The sequence below is a fragment of the Triturus cristatus genome, chromosome 7, assembly GCF_964204655.1.
Source record: "Triturus cristatus chromosome 7, aTriCri1.1, whole genome shotgun sequence".
Lineage (NCBI taxonomy): Eukaryota > Metazoa > Chordata > Amphibia > Caudata > Salamandridae > Triturus > Triturus cristatus.
In genome coordinates, this window is record NC_140590.1 from 1,607,284,530 (window position 1) to 1,607,304,060 (window position 19,531).

Below are 19,531 nucleotides of genomic sequence, written 5' to 3' on the forward strand. Positions count from 1 at the left end.
AACTGTGATCACATAAAAAGAGCAAACTGAGAAGCTGAGAGTTTCTTCCTCAGCACATAGCAATGCATTCATTAAGTACATTTTACATTAATAATGCTTGCAAGTGCCAGAGCTTGTAGCTGCATGATAAGGAGGGATCCTAGAGGAACCTTTAACTTGACCCTCAAGACATTGTGTGAGCAGGAAAGACAGGCCCAGTGACATCTTTCAAATGTGTCTCCAGATTTTCAGAAGAAAATATTCTACTTTTGAGGTCCTGGCACTCTGTTCACAGTAAAGCGGCAAGAAAGAAGATCTTTGCAAAGCCAATGACCAACTCAATGACCCCATCCTACCAGTTCAGAAGCAGGCAACTGCAGAAGCAGGCGAGAAAATTGAATGTCTTGCCAGATAACAGGAGGCTCGCAAAACAGTCACAGAAATACCAGAAATTGCAAAAAAGGAAATATAATGGCAGATTATTACGTGCAAGGAAAAGAGCTGTTCTACATTTTACAGAACGTGCATCAAAGTGGCAATAAACTGTGTTGCGGCTGGAGAAAAACATGAGTTAGGAATGCATGGAATGATCTCTGATTGCAGACATCTCTTATTGTTGTCTAATATGTGAATAGTAAATATCAAGTTTTAACTATTGTGCTACCAAAATATTGCATCCAGAATACAGACTATCAACATATTGTGAAAGTAAGTAAACACAGGTAAGAAATGAAGTCCTCATTCTGCAACGTAGCAATCTTCACTGAAGTCATAAAACACTGGAATGATTCTCCACTGGATGCCTGGACCCCAGAATATTTAATCTCAATATATTTGTCCATACATTCACATACAGGGTGTATCTATCTGTATGTTCATATGATGAGCAACTCCCTTCAGTAGACTATTCATGGCAAGGGTTTTTCGAAATGTAGAAAGCCAAACCAAGGGGTGTCTATTCCAAGACTCCATTGCAGCATCTGCAATGCAAAGTGCTGAGTACATTGTGTAATTTTGAGGCAAAAGAGTAGTCCGACAGGAATGCACTGAAGAGCTGTAATAAATAGACCCAGTCAATTTAAGATTCCATGGCCTTTTGTCTACCCATGGTATTGGTAGTTGCCTCCCAGAGTCAGGTCTTTTTGAGGTGAGCAAGAGATAGACTATGATGACAAAGGAGCAGCTGCTATTGCAAATGCCCAAAATAACAACAGCTAGGGAAGCTGGAGGGTTGTTTGTGACTTCAATGCAGAACCAGGACTACAAGTAATACTTTCTTTGGCATTGTAGGCTTTTCATTGAGATCCATAAATGTTGAAATAGAATAGCAAGCTACAAGTCAACATCTCCCTCTTGGGCAGAAGAAACAAAACTTATATAAATGACGAAGCATTGCTGAGAATGTTATCTGGTTAACCAAACACATTTATCAGAGTAGCTTGATTAACGTTAGACTCAGTCTTTGTATCTAAATCCGGGCACTAATATCTTGTGAAGATATGTACAGATCTCAAGGGACAGATTTGCGAATGTCTGCAACAGAGACATTGCTGAGCCAAGCTGAGGTGGATGTTTTACCCTCCTGGAATGAGCCCTAGGTTTTCCTTGAAGGGGCTTAACAGCTAATTGGTAATACATATGCATTCCACAATCCACCCGATGAAAGATTATTTGGATGTGGCTAGGTCTTGTTTAATATGGCAATAGTTAATAAATAACTGAAGTGACTTAGGGCCTAATTTAGATGTTGGCAGGCAATCCATTTCTCCATCAGGGTGATGGAGTAAGTTACTCCATCTCCCTGCTGGCCGTGCTGGCCATCAAATCGAGGAATGACCGCCAAGCAGATGGTCATTTCTTAAAACATTCGCAGGAACCACCGTCATGGAAGTATCTGTCAATGCTTTTTTAAATTTGGTGCAAGGTTCTATCAACATGATAGAGCCTTGCACCAAACTGCGTTTTTTCTTTATGTTCATAAAGAATATCCCAAAAAGGGTTCCTTTTTGAAAATAAAAAATAAAATATTTTCTTTCCGAAAATAAAAAAGAAATTCTACCCTCACCCTGGGAGTCATCCCCATCGCAAGAGGAGCATTTAGCAGTTTTCAGTGCCCCTTACTGCAGAGTTGTCCTGGCAGGGACAGGTAGTTAAAACTGAGCTCTCATTTGGACCACCTAATTTAAGTAGGCAGCATTAGAGGTCTGCATCTGACGGCCCTCATTATGCAGGACTGTGGAAAGGGTTTAATCCTGGCGAAGAAAGAGTAGTCTCAGTTGTAATGAAACCTATGATCCACCTGCATCTAATTCAGGGTGGCAGACCTTTATCTAGCCCGTATGTTTGATCGGTTGCAGTTGTGATGGGGTGTACATACTGCTAAAATATAAATCAGGCCCTCAGTTTAGTTTTGTTCAGATAAAGCAAAGTCCCCTTCTTGCATCAAAGAAGTGCTGGGAATGTTCTGCTGGTGTCCATGAACTAGGAAGAAACAAGGGGTGCATTCTCATAATCGTACTATTGGCATAAAAAAATTATTGCATATGGTTCTACAGCAGAGAGGGGTTGAATTTAGCGAATCCTACGTGCAGATGTTATTGCTATTAGGAATGCCGTCCTAAAGGTAAGATGCTGCAATGTAGCATTGTGAAAATGCTTAAAAGGCGAGTCCATTAATTTTGACCTGAATACGTTAAGTTCCCATGGGGGAAATAGTTTTCTGATTGAAGGGAACACTTGCGAGAGACCTTCCAAGAAGTCTGTGATCACAGGGATTTTGAAGAATGGTACCTCGTATGGAGGTCTTTCTATAAGATGTAACTGGGACTAGGCACACTGGTATGTATGAAAACTGAAATAGGATTGATCCAAGTCCAATCGGATGAAAATGCCCACTTGACATGAAATTGGTTCAAATCCATTGTTTTAGCACCACATGCAGAATTATTTCCATTTGAGAGCATAGCAGGTCCTTGTGGATGTACATTTGGCTTCCCTTAAAATGTCCATACAAGCTGGTGGCAGATTTCGATTATGGTACTTATTGATATCAGGAGCCATGCTGCCAAATACGGATGTATGTCGTTACAACGCACACTTTTACAACGCATGCACTTACAACGCATTTTTTACAACGCACAATCCATTACAACGCATGACATTACAACGCAGGACACTACAACGCATTTTTAAAAACTACCTTTACAACGCATTTCCATTACAACGCATACTACCTTTACAACGCATACCATTACAACGCATAATATTAAATTGCATTTAAGGTAAGTATTAGATAGTATAGGGGTAAAAAATACTATTCTAACTCCAGGGGGTGCAACAGTAGGGTAAGTGTTGGATAGTATAGGGTTAAAAATTACTATTCTAACTCCAGGGGGTGCAACAGTAGGGTAAATGTTGGATAGTATAGGGGTCAAAATTACTATTCTAACTCCAGGGGGTGCAACAGTAGGGAAAGTGTTGGATAGTATAGGGGTAAAAATTACTATTCTAACTCCAGGGGGTGCAACAGTAGGGTAAGTGTTGGATAGTATAGGGGTAAAAATTACTATTCTAACTCCAGGGGGTGCAACAGTAGGGTAAGTGTTGGATAGTATAGGGGTAAAAATTACTATTCTAACTCCAGGGGGTGCAACAGTAGGGTAAGTGTTGGATAGTATAGGGGTAAAAATTACTATTCTAACTCCAGGGGGTGCAACAGTAGGGTAAGTGTTGGATAGTATAGGGGTACAAATTACTATTCTAACTCCAGGGGGTGCAACAGTAGAGTAAGTGTTGGATAGTATAGGGGTAAAAATTACTATTCTAACTCCAGGGGGTGCAACAGTAGGGTAAGTGTTGGATAGTATAGGGGTAAAAATTACTATTCTAACTCCAGGGGGTGCAACAGTAGAGTAAGCGTTGGATAGTATAGGTGTAAAAATTATTATTCTAACTCCAGGGGGTGCAACAGTAGGGTAAGTGTTGGATAGTATAGGGGTAAAAATTACTATTCTAACTCCAGGGGGTGCAACAGTAGAGTAAGTGTTGGATAGTATAGGGGTAAAAATTACTATTCTAACTCCAGGGGGTGCAACAGTAGGGTAAGTGTTGGATAGTATAGGGGTAAAAATTACTATTCTAACTCCAGGGGGTGCAACAGTAGGGTAAGTGTTGGATAGTATAGGGGTAAAAATTACTATTCTAACTCCAGGGGGTGCAACAGTAGGGTAAGTGTTGGATAGTATAGGGGTACAAATTACTATTCTAACTCCAGGGGGTGCAACAGTAGAGTAAGTGTTGGATAGTATAGGGGTAAAAATTACTATTCTAACTCCAGGGGGTGCAACAGTAGGGTAAGTGTTGGATAGTATAGGGGTAAAAATTACTATTCTAACTCCAGGGGGTGCAACAGTAGAGTAAGCGTTGGATAGTATAGGTGTAAAAATTATTATTCTAACTCCAGGGGGTGCAACAGTAGGGTAAGTGTTGGATAGTATAGGGGTAAAAATTACTATTCTAACTCCAGGGGGTGCAACAGTAGAGTAAGTGTTGGATAGTATAGGGGTAAAAATTACTATTCTAACTCCAGGGGGTGCAACAGTAGGGTAAGTGTTGGATAGTATAGGGGTAAAAATTACTATATTATGCGTTGTAATGGTATGCGTTGTAATGGTAGTATGCGTTGTAATGGAATGCGTTGTAAAGGTAGTTTTAAAAAATGCGTTGTAGTGTCCTGCGTTGTAATGTCATGCGTTGTAATGGATTGTGCGTTGTAAAAAATGCGTTGTAAGTGTAGTGCGTTGTAAAAGTTGCGTTGTAAAGGTTGTTCCCCGCCAAATACGGTTGTCGGGTTTGGGTGCTTAATATGCCTTCAAAGCAGCCTCTTCTGTGGACTGATGGACATTTGAAGCAGATCTGGTTACTACCACTGTCTTGGATAGTAAGCCACTATTAGAATCATCATTGCTTCACACCTGAGTAACTTCAAAACCACAGATGGAATCAATGGGATTGGTGGAAAGGCATAAAGTAATGTCCTTGACCACTTATAGAAAGTGCATTGCTGAATCAGCACAGCTCAGGACCTGTGGACGTGAAGTCATGGCATTTTGTGTTTAAGCTGTTGCTTAGAGGTCTAGTGATAGAGTACTCGTGGTACTATCTGTCTGAATAAGGATGTTTTTTCTCTACAGTGATGGAAGGCCCCCCTTGAGAGCCAGATGGACCACTTTCAACTCCAGATAGCTGACGTGGTAAGTGCTCTCTTTTTCCAACCAACAACCTTGAAATGGCAGTTTGCCAAATGCACTCCCCATCCTTCAAGAGATGCATCTATGACAATTCTATCTGATGGTGTTTCCTGTTAGAAATTCTAAAAGGAGGTTTTGCCTTCTTTCACCACCATCAGAGGGGCCGTTTTACTGGTAGTTATCTCGAGTTTCATTGTCCCATCTCTGCGATCATTGACCTTTTAGGCACTACTGCAGGGTTCTTATAAACAATCTCACATTCAGGACAATGGAAATGGGGGGAGCTTTAGAGCAGAGAAGGAAGAGATTTACTGAGCCATTGGCTTGGTGCTGTTTAACAGAAGGTGGCCCTTTTATATATTTAATGACACAGTCTCCTCTGAAGGGAACACATCTCCTTCTAAGGTGTCTTTTGTTGCTGCTAATCTGGATAGACGCTGAGCAGATGCTGATATTGATTTCTGCAGATGTATCTAAAGGCCTAACGTGCATAGCAATATTGTTGTCCTTCTGAAGTCCTGCTTCAACCTTGACAGACTATCAGCTTTGCGCAGACAGCCATCTAGATAAGGACAGTTGAATATCCCGGGCATCGTAGATAAGGAGACACTATGCACATATATTTGCAGAACATGCGTGGGTCGAATTTCAGTCTAAATGATCGAGCTGTGTATTGGTTAATGAGAGGTTCTGACTAAAAACCTCAGATCCTTCCTGTGATGTTTTGCTATCAGGATGTGGAAGTAAGCATCTTGTGTATCAGTTGCATACATCTAACATCTCAGTTTTAAGTGAAGGAAAATCTGATGGCACATCAGCATGCAAAGCATTTCTTTCCTCATCCACTTGCTGCTGAAGCACAGATCCAGAAGTGGTCTGAATTATGATTGCGTATCTTTCTATTGAATCAGGAAGTATCTGGGGTAAGCTCCTTTGCCCTTATCTGGAACAGCCTTGAATACAAATTCTTGTACTAGAACCAGTACCAACATTTCTTTCCTTAAGATGGAAATGTGGTGCTCTGAGGATGTTTTGAAAGGAACATGAGGTGGTTCTGGCTTAAAATGTATTGAGTGTTAATTACTCACACTATTCAGCGCACACTTTTCTGAGCCTGGTCTTGGAGAGTGCCATAGCGACGCTGAATGTACTGAATATATCAATGGAGGTGCCGTCATAAACATGGAGGTAACAGATACGAGTGTTTGCACACAAAATGTTCAATACTATAGCAGCACTTAAATAAGAAAAGGTCCAAAAGGGTTAATGGATGCAGTATTCCTTTTATTCCAAGTTTCAGTCTTTTCAGCCCCGCCAACACGGTTTGTCATTTGGCTACATCAGGGCTAATACAAATAAGTTTACTATCCGTTCAGTGATGAATATTTCTATATCTTCTGCAGTTAATCATGTGAACAGGTCTTTATATGGGTTCAGTGCCACTTGATATTCCTGAGAGGAATGGTATTCCCAAAGTCCCTGAAGTAGCATAAAACACCTGCTTGCGGTGTTTAGGCATGGCTGGATCCTTCCTACATGAGTCGGGAAAAAAGAACAGACTCTGAGAGCCAACTCCCAGTAGAATGCATCATATATTGTGGAAGCTCCTGGAGTATTACAGGAACAGTCTATTTGTCACAGCTCTTTAATGTAACCCTATCAGGCTGCGCTTTTCCCTCAATGTTAAAAAAGTACTTTGCACTATAGATGCTACAATATAGTCTTAGAATGAAGATTTTTGGTGTTTGGCAGTTTAAATGTTGGAGACATCTTGTATTGGATAGGCTCCTGAAGTATGCCGCTCTTCATATGGACTGTGTATCTGATTTTACAGACAATTTGACAATTATAGTGAGATGAAGCATTTCAGATTCTCACGTGCAGCGGGGCATCGCTCTGACATTTATGACTATCATTTTTTTTATTTTTTTATGAAGGATTATTCGGTGCTTGGAATCATTGAACAACCCTTTATGTGGGCAAGTTCTTTTTATTCATAATCCGGGTGGCAGTAATCCGAAATCGATTTAGTGACTGTAGCCTCCTAGCCAGTACAATTCATCAGGGTTGAGGTAATCTGGTGCCGAAGGAACACTTAATCATTCACCAATGGTTTCACTCAACATCTTCTCTGATGTCACTAGAGCACATGTAACCCTGCATATGCGTGCGTTCCCTATGTGTGTGCTGCCATCTTAGAATTAAAGCATGCAATGCAGCAGAATTTCTTTCCGGCGTTCTACGTAGACACCAGTTCAAGTTTATTTGCTGCCATCTTTGAAGTCTTGAATCACCATTTACGCATCCTTTGCATTTGACTTCTGGCTGCATTGGGCGCTGGTGAGAAAACCTTTACGCACGTTTGTTTTTCACTCAAGTGCGAGTTATCACTCATCCTTGCGATCAGAATGTTTCTACACAGAGGTGATTCCTAGCTGCATGTACACTCCACACTGGTCTGTAGTGATGCAGATTCAAGGCTGAACGGGCAGTGCAATCTTCTTTAGACTGGGGAAATAATCTAACATTATTTAAATATAATTCCCTTTGCATGAATTGCACACTTTGACTCATTTAAGTTGGATTATATTCCTGATGTTGTGACACAGTAACTGTTTCACTACATTTGTCAGTAAGCATCTTACTACTTTTACCACTACATATTACACTGGGTAGTATATAATGACATCTGGAAATGTGGATAACCTTTCTCCACCACAAGCGTTTCTGCTGGCTTCTGATAAACTTATGTTAAAATGGGAGGAATGGCGAGAGTATTTCACAAATTCTATCTCAACGTTTGATGATGATGATGAAGAACTAACAGCTGAATAGAAAAATAAAGATTTATTGCATTGTTTGGGCGCTGGTGGTCTAAATGTTTACAATCACATTAACAAAAAAATAAACCTCAGGGTCAAGGGGATAGATATTCCAATGCATTGGAAGATTTAGATAACTACTATAAACCCACCGTATGTGTTATGTGGATCGCTATAAATATTTCCACAATAAACAAGGAAAAGCAGAATCAATAGAGGATTACATTTATGCATTAAAAAATTAGCTTTTTACAAATTGTTTCAGAACTCTAGAAGATGAACTTATTAGGGACCAAATTGTAATGCGAATAAGCCAACCCAAGTATTCAAGATAATTGATGGGCAAAAGGTGAAAAACCATTTCAGAATGTTATCAACATTGTCAAAGGAGCTGAATTGATGGGAAGGTGCACTAAGGTGGTGTTATCTGAAAGCAAGAAGAAACAAGATGACTTTGTAGTATCTAAAATAAGTGGAACAAAAGAAGAATAAGGAGAAAACATATGTGGAGTGGAGAAATAATGTGAAAAGTTCAACAAAGCGAAAGTGTTATAGAAATGGAAGTACCAATCATTTACAAAATGACAGGAAATGCCCGGTGTACATCAAGAAATGTGCTAATTGTGTTATTATAGGGTGCTTTCAGAAAGTTTGCTTGAAAAAGTAAGGGGGTACGGTAAAAATAGTTGAGCAAGAGGATGAGTGTCACACAAGCTCATCTGACGATGCAGAAGTAAATTGTGCGTATTGACTGTGGAAGATGCAAAAATACTTAATATTGATACTGGTGTGAATGGAAGAGAATGAAACCGACAGGTCAAATGTCTAATGGTGGAATAAATATTAAAATCATAGTGAATTTGGGCTCTCCTTACACAATAGTGAATAAGGATGTGTGGAGTGAGACATTTGAACATGCATTAGGGAAAGAGTTAGAACACCATGATATTTTACTCAAAATGTTTACAGGTGAAACTATGGAGATCGTTGAATATAGGAAACTTAAGCTCATGTTCAAGAGAAGAGAGACAATAGGCAAATTGTATGTTTCTGTCACGGGTCCATCAGTACTAGGATGGGTGGATGAAGGTAATTTAGGAATAAACTTGAATCCAAACAGTAGAGAACCTGCACTAATAATTCAACCTGGAGAAGAATTTGGATTGTACATTTCAAAACACTTTCCCACCGTATTCACAGGAAGCATAGGGAAACTCAAAGAGTTCCAATGCAAGATACAATTAAAACAAGTCTAAACCCTGTATACATAAAGTTAGAAACATACCTTTTTCTTTTAAGAACGAGGTGAGAATTCAACTGGAAGAATTACAGGGGGCTGAATCATTGAACAGGTGGAGTCGTCAGAGTGGATGCTAACCTTAATTGTGGCCAACAAAGCAATGGGAAATTAAGATTATTTATTGATTTAAGTGGCCTTAACAAAAACATCCACGTTGATCAGTTCCCTTTACTGAAGACTAATGAGATGTTGGCTCTCACCAAGGATGTAAAATGGTTGTCAACAATAAACTGGACTGCTGCCTATCATCAGGTCTCCATACATCCAGACAGCAGGAATCTCACTACTTTCATTACACCATTTAAGTGTTACAGGTTTAAAAGAGTACCTTTTGGTCTAGCCTTGGCTGTCTCCATGATCCATAGGTTTATGTATGTACTATTTAAAGGAGTAAAAACCTATTAAGTTTCCAGGATGACATATTAGTGGTGGGAAAATCTAGAGAAGAGCATGATCATCAATTATTACAGGTACTCAGCATATTGGAAAAAAGGTATGACAGCAGAAAATAGTAGGTGCAAGTTTGGCAATAGACAAATAAATATCTTAGACATGAAATTACAGATGAGGGGATTAAACCATAAAAAACAACTGTTGGATGCAATAAGAGAGGCACTCACTCCCAAAAATAAGCGCAAAGTGACGGTATTCTTGATGTTGGTGGAATTCTATTCAAATTTTTAAAAAGATTTTTCATTGAAGACCTCCAAAATTAGACAACTACTTAAATTAAAAAACAAGTTTGAATGGTCCAGTCATTGTCAGGACACATTTAAATCTCTTAAGAAGGATATAAGCAATTACTCATCTTTACAAGGTTTTGACACAGAATTACCTAGTACAGTGATCATGGATGCTAGTGACAGAGGAACTGGTGCAGTCCTCACAAAAAAGAATAATTTTGGCAAGGAAGAAACCATTGTGTTTGCTTCCTGTTTGCTTATTCCAACTGATTTATGACTATCAATGAAGATTTTATGAAGCAGAAGTATAGATTTAATATTCCATTTTTTTCCAGTGGTTACCCCTTTAATCAGTTCAACAAAGTATTAATTTGTGCTATAAAACATGCATGTGTAACAATTTAGAACATGCAAGTCTTGCATTTGCTTAGTTATAGTCATAACAATATAAATATTTAAAAGCTCAATCTAATTTGCAGAAACGGCTAGCAATAACTGTGTAGGATATAAATAGGTATTTATCTAAAATGTTTTACGCTATTCTCAGTTCTAAATATTAGCAACTGGTTCTCCTATATTAGAGTAAACAAAATATTTAAAAATAATTAAATACACAATATAACGTTCTTACTGTATGTAGAGTAAGAGGAATTATACAACTATAAATTAAGGTTATGTTATGCTGGTGATTTAGGCAGTGCTTTATGCTACCCTAAATTGGCCTTAATTTCATGAAAGATGACGTGCTATTGAAAGAAGGGTCACCATAGAGGGAAAGAGGAATAAATGTTTGGGTGGGCTGGTCTTCCCATAAGCCCTAGTACCTTAGATGATGGTCAGATAGTGACTTGTGGAAAGCTGACTTTAGAATTCTGGATGGCAGATATGGACAGGAAGCGAGCAGGGGAAGTACTACAGGAGACAGGCGAAGGTAAGACTTAACAGGCAGGCACTGACAGGTGACAGTGAGAGGAATATAGGTCTGATGAGAGTTAGACATCTGTTACAATGAGAGAGAGGTACAGGGGCTAGCTTGACAAAACCCTGGGAGACTTCACAATCTCTATAGTCAGGCAACTCATGCAGATTCTGATTAACAGGTGCATTTAACTTTGGTGCCACAATTGATGAAGTTGGAGGGAAGGCAAGTAGATGGTTATTCAATTCCCTTAGTGCTTGAGCTTCTGGGAGAATAGGGGTCCTAGTTTTCAAGGAGAAGCCCTTCATAGTTTTACGGCTTGGCCTCAGCAGATTTGGGTTGCTAGACTGGGAATTTAGTGCTTATAGTGTCAGCAAAAGCTGTCTAACAAGAGGCGCTCTTGAATCTGGCAAGGGCTAAAGCCACCTGAGGATTGCAGCTAATATGTAGGACCTGTGAGGGTGTTAGGGTAGCAGCAGGAAAACAGCTTTGCAGAACATGGCCCTTATGCCTGAAGGGCTTCGGGCAGAATAAAGAGAACACGTAGTTTTGCACTACAACACAATGCAAAGCTATGGAGAATACTTTACTGGCATGGCTAGCCAGACAAATCTCAATACAGAAAGTAAATAAGACTCCTGAAATGATACAGAAATGGCAGTTTTGTATGTGGTTTTTTCAGATGTCGTCCAGTCCAGATTTGCTATGTCTCTTCCCATCTGGCAACCTGCAGTAACATTCTTTACAACCCTGTCCTAATGTGCTACGGTCAGGAATGTTTATGATTTACAAATTATTAACAATGCAATAAAAACATCTCATCATTCCCTAGTATAGCTTCAACCAGTCTCAACAAGTATAAACACACATTGGAGTGCAGCTACTCCCATTATGAACCAACCAGCTCTTCAATTAGAGGCCAAGTGACCTGGTGCTAACCAGAGTCTCTATTCATCTCTGCTTACATATCTATATTGACCTAACATTCTCATCAACCGACATTCAGTGGCACATCTCTTGATCTGTGGGCTATGGATAAAGAAAAGCTCTAAATCTCAGTGTAAAGATGAATTAGAGGAGCATGGAACTAATTTTCCAATAATATTGCGGCCAAGACAGGAGACTTTTGGGCTTGTATTCAAACAAATGTTTCATTGTCATAACAAATAGTTATACCACGACAGGGTGGTATGGGAGGGCCTTGCTTACATCTGAAAAAGTATCACTAGTAGATACAGATCAGAGATATAGTGGTGCTGTACAATGTATACATTCCTACCATGGATACGTAAGGGTGAGCAGCCGGGTACTAAAAGCAATCAAGAGAAGACATTCAAACTTTAAAGGGTCAGTCTAGAGAAACATCCATCTCTCTGTAATTAGGATTGCTGTGAAATCAAAAAAATTCAGGTCATGGGAGGGCTTGTTTCAGAAAAGCCAAAGTCATAGATAAGTATGCCTGTAGGAAAATGGAGTTACTTCATGACATAATGGGGCCTTCGAAAGGTGGAAGGTCTGGGACACAGTGACACTTGACGCCCTACATAGAAATGGAGAAATTACAGAACATGAAATCCTTTTATTCAGACAACGGGGAGACCATAAGCCATCTCCCAAAACTATAATATTATGAACCACAGATAAGGACATGTGGATAGCACTCATGTATCTATCAATATTTTAAATAGAAGTAGACTTCAAAAGTTGAAAACATGTATAAAAACTGTATTAAATCAACCGTGGAAAACAAACAATACAAACTATTGTATTCTAGATTTAAATAAATTTGGCTCGATGATTTTGAAAAAACAAAAACAGCCTATACATCCAGGATTTTCATTTCTGATGAGTCGATTATGATTATGTTTTACTTTCTTAGCTTTATTTCTACACAAGACTTATGTATCCTCAAACAAATAAAATCAACTTCCATGAATCATGTATGAATAACTGCAATTCCAGAAAACTAACAATGAATTTAGGTCCCTGGATGGAACAACCAAACATCTGATGACAATTCTTTCATTCCTGTTTGAGATCAGCCCTGAAATAAAGTAATAGTAAAATTCGGTGTTACCATCGCGGCTGGAAGTGTCATAAAATAAAAGTTAAAAGATTAATTTGTCTTGCAATTTCATAAGCACTTCACAACTTTATAATACTAAAACAATCAATATAGCAACAATCCATTCATAATGGAAAATCGGGAAGGTAACAAGTATAATCAAAGTTTTTCCTAAACTATAAAAGTGGGTGGGATAAGGGCCATAAGAGGTTTGGGCTTTTGATGGCGGGCTCAATTTGTATCTGGTTGAAACGTCAGTTTTCACTATCCCTTACCACCATAAAATAAACTGTTGGTAAGGGACAGTAAAAATATTTAACGACCCCTACACTGTGGGAGAAAACTGCCATTGTGTAGGGTCATTAGTTTTTGTTTTTTCAAAAATAAAATACCGCTTTGGGATTTTGCTTTTTAAGAAACAAAAACAAAATATAAAGATTGACGTGTGGCCATTATGTTTGATGCAGCCGTTGGTCAAATGTTTAACTTGTTGACAGGGACCAATGATGGCTAGAGTTGTCAGCATGGCTGGCGGAAAACTCTAACGATGGATTAAAGGTACTCTGTAAGAGTGACTGAGTATTTTACTCCATTGCCCTGATGATGTAAATATCATACTCCGATCTCTAAATCAGGCCCTTAGTTACTACTAACAAGGTAATATGTAACTTGGGCTTGATTTAAACTTGAGTCTGAGGTCAATTTTCACATTTCATTATGTCTTCTAAGCCACATGCCAAAGAAAACAAATTGCAAGCCATACCTCTCCAAACTGAGTGAGTCTGAAAATTGCGGTTTTGATGCCAGCTCAAGACATAATCATCTAGCCGACATGGGGGGTGACATAACCACCTAACCCCAGGGGCCCTGTGGGGTGGAACTCTGAGTCCCCTCTTCGCTTTGCATGATCTACTTGGGAGTGGGACGTCTATTCCATGTCAGGGACTCCCCTGTGCACAGGGCGCCAGGGGACCTAGGCCGATTACATCTCTTTGGTGGAGTTGGTGAGCTCCCTCACCCGTTGTCTTCCCAGGCCGCGTAGATTGCCATTACGGTCATGGATTCACCTGTGCTTCAAGAGACACCCTTCTGGGGTTGTAGATCCAGCACTGAATTTTGAGCACCATTGGGCGACTGCCATCGCCCAAATTTGCATGCCTCAGGCGGGGTTTTAGTCGACCGCATGGCTCTTTATTTGACTGGGCATACCACCACGAGACTTTTCTCTAGCGGTGGTGACATTGCTGGGATCAGGCCTAGAACCATTATTAACTGCGGGGGACCAGTCTCTTCAGTTGCAAGTGTGACGCTGTAAGTACTGGGTGATCTCTTAAGTGGTGTCTGGTGTGGGGCCCGCCTCTCATTCACTGGTGTGACCCTGGAGGACCAGGCAGAGGCAGCCCCCGGGGATATTTGACACTGGTTGACCTACTAGGATCTGATGGTAAAAGCCCCCATGGGCTGGTGCTTGGTGGAGAGACCCGCTGATCCCAGTTTTGAGAAGGTGTGAGCCCCTATTGAACTCCAGATAGACAGTGGTGATAGCTGCCCTCATTGTCTTGTGGCTACACCACACCTTGCTCTAGTGTTGTGACCCCAAAATGGCTGACCCCACAAATATTGAACTCATTTTCTGAGGCTGCTCGTGCCCCAAGCCTGATTGACGGTTTAACACCCTTGACCCTTTTGCTGGGTGGGGTGGACCTCTTCTGCTTTAATTCCGGCTGTGTTCTTTTCTAAAGTTGCATCTAAATGTGATCAGGAAGACCCACCCTTTTTGCTGGATGAACAAGCTAAGGAACACCTGCAGATCCGCTATTGAGAAGACAGTCACATCTGGCTACAATGGACACATCTACAGACAAATTTGATGTGAATCCTGGTGGAAATTACTGACTCTCATTCGCCCTCAAAACTTAATGCAGCTCTCTGTCTAATGCCTTTGCTATTCTCAGAGAAGATCAGCATAAATTATTCGAAAATGTTAACGCTAACACTGTGGTTTTGTTCGAGCTCTGCCCTTGCACCCAAGACTTATCTCAATGTACACAGTAAATTCTGGAGCGAATGCGCATAGTGGGGAAGAGCACCCGTGACATAATAATATCTCCATGTGGTTTAGCAAGCGCAAAGGGTTCCTGCGCAGCACCCTTCCCCTGGAGCACTAACTAGACCTATGGCGGCAGAGATTCTTAATTATTGTGACGGTGACGCTATATTGGTAGCAGCTCACTCAAAGAAAACAATCAAATGCGACAATGCCAGAAGGATAATCTTCTCTGACTATACTTTGGCGGTGCATTGCCAATGCTCATCCTTCACGCAAGTAAAGAAGAAACTACGAGCAATGGGACTAAAATATGCACTTCTGTTTCCTGTGGATCTCTGTATCTTGGATGTTCACTGGTCACACTTCTTTACCCAACTGGAGAAAACTAGGATTGGGCAGAAGCCTTCGACAAGGGTGCTGGGAGCTTGTCCCCCATTCATTCCACCTCCGCTAATTAGATGGATCACAATTTTGGCCACGGTCCAGAGGACGCGTCTGCGGGGATCAAAATTTGCAGCACTGCTTTGGCCCAAATCCAGAAGGAAGCAATTCGAGGATTTAGCCGCTGCGGCGTCCCTACATTACTTGTCCACCACACTTAACTTGTTTTCCTCTGACTCCAATGCTTCTGGAAACAATTGCTTTTAGACACGCCTGGCTTTTGTTCTTTGACACTTCTGGTGTTTATGGCACAAACTGTAGAAGATATAATTTGAGCTTTATGTATCCTTCCCAGTGTATCTTCTTTTTCAACGCACTGAGAAATTCCAAAATGCACTTAATAACGCTACTCTATTTTGCTGTCAATTATGCTAATAGTTTATCTCTCTGTGCTACCTGATGCTGATATGCTTATGTGAGGAGACTTGTGTGGTTTTTGATATATCTGTTTTCCTTCAACTCCCTCAGGCGTTGGCCACAGGGACATACCCAACTTTAATGTGCCTGGGTGATTCTACTTTGGGGCTCTGTCTTTGATTCAGCCGTGTTCCTCCACTCATTCCCTTGCCTTTCTTGTCTGCGGAACTAGCTGTGATTTTAGCTGGAAAACCTTCTGGCTGGATAAGTTGGGGCATCTGTCCTGTAGATGTTTTACATTTACAGGTGGTTGGGTTATAATGTTTTTTCAGCATGTCAATTCCTCCTGCCTACTCATCTAGACTGTATTACTGTGTCCTGTACATATGCTATTCTGCTCTGGGCACCGCACAGGTGCCCTAACATGAATATATTCTAACTCTATGGATTATTGCCCCAAATAATTTATTAACCCGAATGTCAGAGGCATGAACGCTCTGCAAAAGCATTACAGGGTTCATACAGCTTTAACTCGATGGAAAGATCAGATTGTCTTCCTCCAGGAAACACATTTGTTATCATCCAAGGTCTCTTAAGTTGCAGATCAAATGTAGGGTCAAGTCTATGGTACAGGTTTCATGACGTATTCAAGGGGGTGGGGAGCAATATGGGTTAGAGCTGGTGTTCCTTTTAAGACAGAACAGGTGCAAGTTGATACCGAAGGATTGTTTACACTGGTGAGACGCTACTTTGACGGTAAACCCTTGATTCTAGGGGTTACAAGAGGACTGTGTATTACGACTACAGTGGTAGACCGGCAGATCTCGTCCATAGATATTTTGAAAATTGCATCAACTATTCTTGATCTAGAATGGCTAATTGTGACTGTCGCAGGTAAACTTGATGATTTACAAACTACTCGATCCAGTTATGGGTTGAGTTGTATTGGTAAAGATGACAGAACTTCCTCACCTCTTATAATACTTTGCGAATCTCTCTTTACATATTAGTCGTTCCTTTTTCAGAGGCCTTCACAAATTACTGAGGGCTTTAATTTGGGGTGCAGGACACCATTGAGTGGCTTTGCCTACCTTCAAATTACCTGTTGAGTTGGGTGATCTAGCCCTCCCAGATTTTACCCAATATTATTTAACAGCCCAGCTGCAGTGAGTCGCTCGATGGCTGGTGGGCCGATCCCTGAATGAGACAGGGTTTATCATCACAGCCTTCAAGGATGGTTTATTTCATTATTCTCTGTTCCCCTCACCTCTTTTCCCCTCCAAACGTTCCCACTCACTATTCCGCAGGTTGTTTCGGACGGCATTGTGCTGCTTTGGCAGAACCCATGCAATTACCAAGCCAATAAAACCCTTTGCTCCTGCTAGTCCTCCTTTGGCCTTCCCAATCAGTCAAGATGGATATGCTCTGGTCATATTCGGCCATTGACCGAATCGAATCTGTCGATGCTGGGCAACCTTTTTGTCAATGGCAAGTAACTAGACTTCCCGGTGCTTATGACAGGTTATAATTTTTCCTCTGGACAGTTCATCACCTATGAATGTATTAAAAAGGTGGTGCAAGATCTGTTTCAGATTCATATATTTGAACCCTCTATGTATGAAGTATATCAGTTGCTTTACAAAATAGGGAATAGCTGTAAATTGCGTAGATTTATCAGGCCGTCTTGCGGCACTGTGACCAGTCCAAGGCACACTTGGAAATCAGATCTAGCAAAGCCATTTCATGACACTGAATGGCATTAAATACTGGAATACCCCCTCAAGTTGTTGCACAATGTCCAGTTTCGGTATATTCAATTCAATATCCTGAATCGAGCTTACCTAGCACCTAACGCATTAGTAAAATATACCCCACAGCAGACTCCATATGTACCTGAAGTAATTTATGAGATGACGGCCTACGTACTGCAAATGTTCTTGAGGTGTTTTGGAACTGTGTGTTTTCCATATTACGAAAATGGTGTTTAACAATCAAATAATTGATAGTAGGAAGTTAAAGTTTTCACTTTGTATTTCTATTGCTAAATATTCCTGTGCTAACATTCTGTATCCTACTTGATTATATGCACCAATATATATACATATGTTTAAATAATAATCTGGCTAACGTTGGAGCAAAGACCGGTACAGCAGGCTTCGCAAAAGGTTTTACAAGTTGCTTTGTATCTGAGTGTCTGTACTTCCATTTTACCTCCTTATATAATTTTAAGCACTACATACAGTCTGGGGTTACCTGGATAGATTGGGTAAGAGATAGATCTAATACTTGTTTTACTTCTCCTAGCTACTATCAAAGTGACCCCCTCTAGAGTGAAAATCCTACAGTGTAAATCTAAGGCCTTAGTGTTCAAAAGCCTCTACAAGAGAGCAGAGTTAAAAGCATAGTCAGTTTCACAGAGAACTGCTTCGTGGATAACTTCTCGCTATCTGGCCCCCTTCAAAGAAATGTCAGAACGACATTAATACAACAAGTAATTGAATAACAAGGTTCTACAGATATCGGTATGCCTTTGAGCAGTTTCCAAGTTAGGGGATGATCCTCTACTGAAATCGAGATACTGGTATGTGACCTGCTAACATGACTGATCTGTATAAATTAACATTCCATAGACTACACCATAACCAGCAATTTGTGATAAAAAAAGAAATTCAGAATTTTAGTCAGGTCCACCAACCACAGGACTGACAACGCTTTCAGTACTCCAACTAGACTACAGTTACTACAAAGATCCGTAACCTCTATTCATGCTAGCTGCCCAGCCCTGTTGAAGATAGAAGGTAGATTGTTCTTAAAACTCTGGGACCTCCAAACATCCTCTGAAAAATTTTAGGCTATGAGATGCTTCTGTCCCATTAGGACCAGTGGACCCTGAAGGTACATCAGAAGCACCAAAAAGGAGGAAAAACTGGAAACCATTCTTGCAATCTACATAAGGGGATACTAGGATCTAGTCCCTTTTCTGGCATCTGACTTGGGCTGTCACTCTGGAGATCATCAAAAGAATTGGAAAGGAGCAATGCTTAGCTACCGCCCAATTTTGTATAAAGGCACCCATCGCCTTTACCTCTGAATCAGGACTCCAGCTGTAAAACAAAAGGAGCTGAGTGTTCAGTCGACGCGCAAAGAAAACAATCTCCCAAGGACTAAAATATACATTACTTTTCTTAGGACTCAAGTTTTCAGTCTGCAATTGCTGAAATCCCACAGAAATAGGGAATTCAAGTAAGCAATCAAATTATCCTTGCCTGGAAGTTACTCTGTGTTCACGATAATCTGGGGGTAAAGCAGTAATTTCACATCTCTTTCACTAGGTCTGCTAGACCTTGTGCTCCCCAAGTGACTGACATATTAGACCACTGAGATGTTGTCCAGAAATATACAACCCTTTGCCTCTGCATGTGTCCAACACTTTGTCTCAAAGAAAAGCAACAGAAGTTCCACTTTGTGTGAAGCCCTGATTGGTCACCTGACCACTTCATTCCTGGTGCAAAGTTTCCACATTTGGCAATGCAGCTTAATCTACTTGTATCTGATTCATAAACCAGGTCCAGAGTTGACCCCAAAATTACTAAGCAATGCCAAGCTTCCATATAGTGTAACCACCATTAGTGTAACCACCACCATTCCCATTGTGGCCTTCTCTGA

The 19,531-nt window shown here is 40.5% G+C and overlaps 1 protein-coding gene across 1 annotated transcript in view; it reads right to left on the minus strand.

Moving 5' to 3' along the window:
• The window catches only part of EFCAB8 (EF-hand calcium binding domain 8), a 3,172,177-nt gene that overhangs the window by 1,286,044 nt on the left and 1,866,602 nt on the right, over positions 1-19,531 (minus strand). The window lies entirely within an intron of this gene.